The following is a 7,902-nucleotide window of genomic DNA, read 5'->3' as shown; positions in this document are numbered from 1 at the left end:
TAGAGTAATAAATTTGATTGCTCTGGGTAATCAATATTCAACGAAACTCCATTGATTTTTTTATGCATTTCACATGAGTTTTTATCAATACAGTGCGATATGTGGGTATTTTTCCTCAGATGGTTCTAGGTTAAAAAGTCAAATGGCGCCAATCAATGTGTCGCGATTCAGGATATCGATGTCGGTAGAATCCAAGGTCAATACCACAAATACACACCCGGAGAATGAAAAATTGTCAAGAGTTGGCGAGTACAACTCGAGGAGTGGCGGATTTATTCAAATCTACTACTAGTCATACAGCATGTTGACCAGATTGATTTTTTCTATTCCTCGAAAAAGCGATTCGATGTTAAATTTCCCATAAATCTACATGATTGAGAGCTACACGACACAAACCGAGAAATGCATAGCACAATCTTGAGTCTAACCTGCACCCAGTGGGCAGTCCAAACACGACAATTTTAAAATCAAAATCATCTCGGGTTGGATTTTTTTTTTCTTCTTTTTTTTGGGTGAACTCGACGCGAATTTTCGTTCTGATGTCCAGTACGTGATCATGAGGACGAGGGAGATGAGAGGCAGGGGGTCGATCTTTCTGGATAAGACTGGCTATTACGGACTGAGTGGAAGTGCACTCAGATGCGCACGTGCTTGCACCATGTATGACTTGGTGTCATACATCGACAGGAACTACTTTGTACTTCCTGAAATGCTGCATCGATTGGGTGGAGGAATTTTCTGTTATGATGCCACGAGTACTTGAAAATTATCGGACATTTTCCGGTAAATTCGATGCCAATAAATTAGAGTTTTCATTTTTTGTAGCATAAAAATCGCGAGTGCGCAGCATGAGGTCGAACGGGTTCTAAATATGTATTTTTCTTGGTCTTGGTTGGAACTTTTTTTTATTTCGCAAGTGGAAATATCCAATTTAACGAGCAGCAGATTAAAAAATCAAATTTGCATAAATCGATAGGAATTCGAGGAATTCGGGGGAATCTCACTTTTGTTTTGCGATATAATTCGTAGTCTCAGGATTTTCTTTCTTAAATGAGAGGCAATGACACTTTCCTGATAATTACAATAATTACAATAATCACAGTGTCAGAAAAATCTGGAAATTTCAGTCACGATATGATATAAATTTCCAATTACCTGAGTTTCAACTCTTATTTAATTAGAGACGTTCACAAAATTTCTCATGCACTTTAAGAAAATTCGAAGAAAATTGATTTTTCATGTAAGACAATAATTTTTAAATGAAGTCTTCAATTGTCCGAGTCATCGAGAAAATTGAATTTTAAATTCTATTCAATTTTCAATATTTCAAAAATTTAAAAACTACTTGAATCTTTTTAATCAATTGATTCCTGAATGAAGAATTTTAAGAAATTTTCCATCTCTGAATCATTGAAAGCCCCAGCATTTCCCTTGTAATTTCCCAACTTTTCCAATTAAAATCTCAATTCTACCCGGGCAGTTCCAGCCGTCCCTCCAAAAACTGTAAGTGAACTTGAAAAAATTACTTTCCCAACATCATACATCAGTGGCAATGGTAGTCAGCCTCCAGGAGCAACGGGAGCACACCATACACACACGCAAAACCAAAAAGGAGGGGTTCCAGATAAAACTCCTCAAAAAAAAAAAGTATAAAAGAGACAAAAAAAAACACAAGAGGAGAGGTGTACCCCCCGAAGGTACGAGCGCTGAAAAAAGCCGCACACTGGTGTGTACGTTCGACTTATATATAACCGTATACCACTCGTTTCTTTTACTCCTGTTTTGCATTTGTTGATGATATCTCAAACTTACTGAGGGCGGAGTGGGCTTAACGGGCTGTCGCACGTTAACATGGGCGCGGTCTCAGTCTCTTCCTCACTGATAAATACTGAGGGTATATTATTTCTCATTTTTTATTTGCACCCGTTTATTCAAGCGCCCCAAGTGTCTCAACAGCTTAAACTCCGCTAAAAATTATTCCTGCACGCGACTCGAAACCGAAAGCGTGGATCGTAAAATGCTCACTGAGATTAGCAAGAAAATCAACCTAGAAAAAAACATGGGAAATTGTCAATTGGATTTTTGTCAAGAGGTGGGATTAACAGAGAATATTTTTACATCATGAAGAGATAGTGGGACCATCACGAAGTCAACATGCCAGCATAATCGCTTTTCATGCCGTGGGTTGACTCTCATCAAGTCCAAACGTCTTCAGCAAATGGCGTAGTTCAACCTTCCTTATTCCTTTGGCTCCTTTATTCCCGACGGGTTGGACAGGAGGAACTGTCCTCTGGAAATAATACAAATCAGTTAATCTTAATGAGATCTGTTAATTGTTTTGTTGAGTTAGAATAATTGGGAGTTTATTAATTGTTACTGCACGATTCTATTGAACTCTGAATTTTTGAATTCTGGAATTCTGAATTTTTGACATGGGGGTGATTCACTTGTCATTTATAGTTATTCACTTGTCAATAGTGTGAACCAAATTTTTAATAAGTGGAAATTATATGTAATATCGTACCGAGATACGAGTTATCTATAAGAATTTAATTTCAAGACATAAAATAATATTTTACATTATTTTAATATCATGGTTTTTGTAAAATTGAAATATTGAAGATTCAGGCACTAATTTCCATGAATTTTCGATTTATCGAAAATTGAATAGGATTCAAAATTAAAAATGTTCAAATGTTTTTAAAGATTATTTAAAGTGTCTTTACACTTTTAATATAATATTGAATTCTTAACCTACATTCTTTTAAATATTCAAAAATTATTTCTACATGTTCGCAGTCTGTTCCATTCCCAAATTATTTCGCTGCGTATTAAGATTATGGGATAATTTGATAACGTAACTACAAAATTAACTTGAAAGACAAGCTTTCATTTAGTCGCTCTATCTTCATCGATGCCATAGCAAAACTGAACTAAAACTAAATTAACAAAGGGATCCAACACCCTGGACCTCAAGTGACGTCGTCCTATAAGATCCTCGATTAATTCGAGTCTGTTCAGGCTAAAAGAGAAAACCTAAACATCATAGCCGATACTTCTCAGAATCCCGGTCAATAAAAATATTCGTCACTATTGAATACAAATATAGAGTGAAAAATAAAAGATTTAATCTTTGCCTGTTATTATTTCAAACAGAAATCGAGGACTGCGGAAGAAGTGCAGAGAGACCTCATCCGAACTAACAATTAGTTGCTTTGTGTATCAAAATCTTGGGATTCTGGTGGACAGCAGATTCTGGTGCAGCTCGTTTGCCAAACGGTTAGATAATTCTACCAGAATTTTTATCTCCGTGTTTGGGATATATCGGACTGCCATAAGGGCAACCCGAGTTTTAATGGGGTTTAAAGGATGTAACGATTTCAATGACGAGTAAAAAGAATGACGGGGAATGAAAAATAAATGCTGTCGAACGTGACAATACCGGGAATACAGGTGGACGGGCCTGAAAGATTGAAGATAGTATATAGAGAGGGTACCCGGCACGACCTCCTCGTTTCTCTCTGGTGGACCTACGATGTGACTTCGAAACGAGGAACAAACGAGAGTGCCCCTTAACTGGAACTCTCGCGTTGACCCCTTATCCACCTTCTTTACCATTCTTATCCTTTTTCTCTTCATTCGTTTCCAGGGTTTGTTTTTTTTTTTCTCCATTGCACATGCAGAAGGTGGACGGAGAAACACGTGCTCGATTCTACGTTGTTAACCTATAGAAGGCTCCTTCCATGGGGAGAACTCTTTTACCAATGCCACACGTTTAGATCGTGGCATACGGGACGAGACACTCGAGAAGACGAGATAGAGGTAAGAGACTCCGGGGAGGGAATTATTTTCTTGGAATACCACTCGACACTCGGAATATAACCTCAAACTTCTCGTTTCTACACATGGGACGAGGAATAATTTGTGGAGCGACTGCACGAGTCGTCGGAACTCCAGATTAGAAGAGAGAACTTTTATGAGACACTCGAGACTAATGAAGTATTATTGATGTATTTGAATATTCCGGTGCCTATTGGCTGTAATTTTTACATCTCACCAAACAGCTAATTAATCATCAGAGATTGAAAAAAGAGCGTTTATGTTACTTTGCATCATTTATTAAAGAAGCTCTTGGTGATTAAAGAAATTGTTCTTAATTTTGCGGCGGAATTTTTTAGATTTATTTATATATTGTTAATTAATTTATAGGATTACTTGAATTCTTCATCAAATCATGAATATATTTTCCTCAATTTTTTATAAATAAAAGAAAAACTTTAATTGCCAGTTTCTTTCGGTCATATAATGAATTGCGAAAAAACTTGAATTCCTTCAATTCCAAGATTTTTTTTTAATTAATGCTGTGAAGTTTTAGTAGATGAAAAACAATCTTCGCGAAATGTTTCTTGATATTCCACATGTGAGTGCCGGATTGGCTTTTTCTGTAGCACATCAGTGGGCGTTTTGCGGTAAACGCGTAAAAGAAAGACTTTGAAAAAACTAACATGCAATATAAACACAAAGATGTCGGCCTAATACCGGTACTCGTGTGGGAGGTTCTGCGCATGCGTGGAAGACACAGTGGACAGGTTGTTTAGCGTCGGTGGATTACAAAAGCACATGACAAATCGAGGTGAATTACCCTGAACCATCTTCAAGAATTTTCCGCAAATCTGATTTTTTCATGCTCAAGAAGAATTTAAAAAATAGATAATCAAAGAAAAAAATAATTTTGCCTTTGAGATATTGCGAAATAATTTAACTACAACTTGTGATGTACGTAATTACATTTATCTCTTGTATACATAAGTATGAATTTTATACTCTCTCGTGTTATAGACAGGATGTTATAATGCGAGAGCATTATTTATTTTTTTACTTCATTTGTGTGTGGAAGACAGAGAACTAAGGCGGGCCCATAATGCGGAGGTACAGGCTCATATACACTCGTTGATGCCCACGCGGCTCGATTACTTTATGGGGAAATGTATGGTATAGACACATTTGCTTTGACGTGTGGAGGAAGATGAGTGAATTTTCACCAAATATTTATGGAGAATCAAGCTGAGAGTGCATTACGGTTGATTGAGAGAAGTTCTAAGATAAAATTCAGAAAAAAATCATGTGTACGCCATCAAGAGGCGAAAACACAGGATTTTCTAATATCCTGGGTCTTTTTTTCCGGCTCAAAGTCCTTGAAATCGTGCGGTGCGCGCGCAACGCCAAGAGCTAAGTGAGCGACGGGGCGGGGCCTACTTGTGATTGGTGGAGAGGAAACGCAGTAGCTCAGGATTCAAGGAAACCTCGGAAATGCCTAGTTTAGCTCCACCAAATCATTCTGGATGCAGTATATTCAAGTGGATGGGTTTCCGTCACCTAATTAAGGATCCGGATACCGAGAGGATATGAATGGTTTTTCCACAGAAATTAATATTTCAATGATTATTGTTTTCGGTGGACCTAAACCATATATTCACCAATGCTGCATTCATGATGACTGCTGGCACTGCACGGATCGAAATGAAATGTGCGAATGAAAAAAAACAAGGAGAAATAGAAAATAGCGAGATCAAGGGGTCCCGCCACGCCACGGCGAGGACGTTCGTCATTCTCAATTATCTGTGGACAACAAAACTTAACCCACGTCGTGCCACCACGAGCGAGAGCTCTCGGTAATACGCTCTCCGTGTACACACGGTGCGGTTAAGCCAAGTGGAAAATCATTTCACATGACTCTACCGTTTACAAGTACAACCATTGGGCATCCTTTAAAAACGAATTATGAATAAAAATGGCCCCCAGGGGCAACTGAAAAATGTCACCGCAAAGGTTGCCGCCGTTTGGCGGAAGAGACCGGCAAGGATAATTCACGGCGATCATAAATCTATCGATAATAGCTGACTCGGATACAACCGGAAAGGCTATACCACCACGAATGGAGTATGGAAATCCTTTTTGGAATTTTTATCGCTGAATTATTCCCGCAATTTGGAATTCTTTTCTCATCCGTGAAGAATGAATTTATCAATGAATATTTATGACCCTTTGGACGCTTGTAAAGTGCAAACCTGCAGAACGCAAATTGTAATATGTTTGAACGAGCCTGTCGTGTAGTCCGTCACATGTGGTATTACATGCGTGGCACGTGCTCGCAATTGACGACACCAGTGGGGGAGGGTAAAAAAAGAGAGAGAAAAAAAAAACGCGTGATGAACGCGCACGCCTGGTGGCAAGAGGGTAGATAGTCATCGAGAGTCATCTGGCATTGACTGGGTGCATCATTAAAATGTTACGTTTTGGCCCGACCAGAGTCCGAATGATTCATTCATTCGACTAATTGGACAACTACCGAAAAACTCACTATCGAGAACAGCTCGAGGTGACGTCATAATATTCTTCGTGTCACATTGCATTGATGGGTATCAACTCATTAATTTTAATATTCGTTATTCATTTATTTACTGAGGAGAATTTTGTGGAGTTGTTTTTGGACAGGCCAATTACTCAGTCGAAATTACGTGAAATTTTACTGTACGATCAATAATCATGGGATTAAATTCAATCATTAGTTCAATTGAATTTTTTTTTTGTGGAGAATATCTTATTGTTATTCATGTACAGTAAAATTTGACAATTGGACATTTGGTAAAAAATATTCTGCACTACGGAAAAACTTCTCTGCATATGCGAATGATTCTGCAATATTGAATAATTGTTTCTGTTCATGAATCGATTTTTAATAGCATGACTAGCGGATTCCATAGTTTCTGTCTAATGAGCCACACTTAGTAAATTTTATGAAGATTTAGTAACATCTGTACGAAGTCGGCGGAGAAAAATTCCCCCAGACAATTTAATCATTAAAAATTTATTAGATGATCGCATGGATTGTTTAGAATGATTATTATTTCACAAATACGATCCCTACCCGGAGAACATCGCTCGTGAATAAAATGTGGGTTGAAAACCGATCTCGACATGTCGCCTACTGATTAATATGTTTTGAAAACCAGAGTCTGAATGATTTTGAGATGTTTATTCTTCGTCTCTCTGAAAACCACAGGAATGTACCTGTTTATCCACCTTCCGGTGCTTTGACAGCCGCTGGCAAAACGGCAGTGAGAAGAATCGAAGAAAATCGATGAAGAAAGAGAAGAAAAGGTAAAGGAAGATGAAAAAATACGGCAAGTTTGGCAACAGCATTGAATCTCAAGATAGATCTGTTCTTGGATTCCTTTATTGTTGAGATTCTGGTCCAGGTATTCTACATGGCTCAACGCCTACAATAATCTCGTTACGATATTCGATTCGTATGGGCAGCCCCCCGCCTCGGCAAGGTTTGACAACCTGACAATGCAAGGTGCTTTGTCCCCATTTCCTTGGTCCGAACTGTGGGATTTTCCCATCAACCATTCGCTGTTTCTCATTTTTTTTTTCCTCTCAATATTCCGAATATCCTACGGCGTCAACTCAATTCGACGCTTGTTTGAGAGTATTTTCTGATTGTTGGGAAAATATGGAGATGTCTCCCTGTGATGGAGCATTCAATGGAATTCTTCAGGAACAATACATTACGTCGCCCAGAGCGATTGTTGCATGTGTTGCATGTGTTGCATGTGTTGCTTGTTGGTGTGGTATATTTATTTTTCTCATCTTGAGAAATACAGAGTCTTCCTTTCAATAACATAATAAAAGTACAATGGAACGTGAGATTAATGTGTGGACATAAATCAGGCTTGTTTTCGGTGGAATTAGGATCGTCTGCTGTGGCAATTTTTTAAATTAAAATAAACAGGAGGGGTTGATTCAATATGTTGTCTCGTGCCAACTGACTCCATTATTGTTTCATGAACATAAAACGGTGGTACGTTTACAGTGGTGTATGATACGGGCCAATTTGAT

The sequence above is a fragment of the Fopius arisanus genome, unplaced genomic scaffold (genome assembly GCF_000806365.1).
Source record: "Fopius arisanus strain USDA-PBARC FA_bdor unplaced genomic scaffold, ASM80636v1 scaffold00019, whole genome shotgun sequence".
Lineage (NCBI taxonomy): Eukaryota > Metazoa > Arthropoda > Insecta > Hymenoptera > Braconidae > Fopius > Fopius arisanus.
This window is presented reverse-complemented; position numbering follows the sequence as displayed.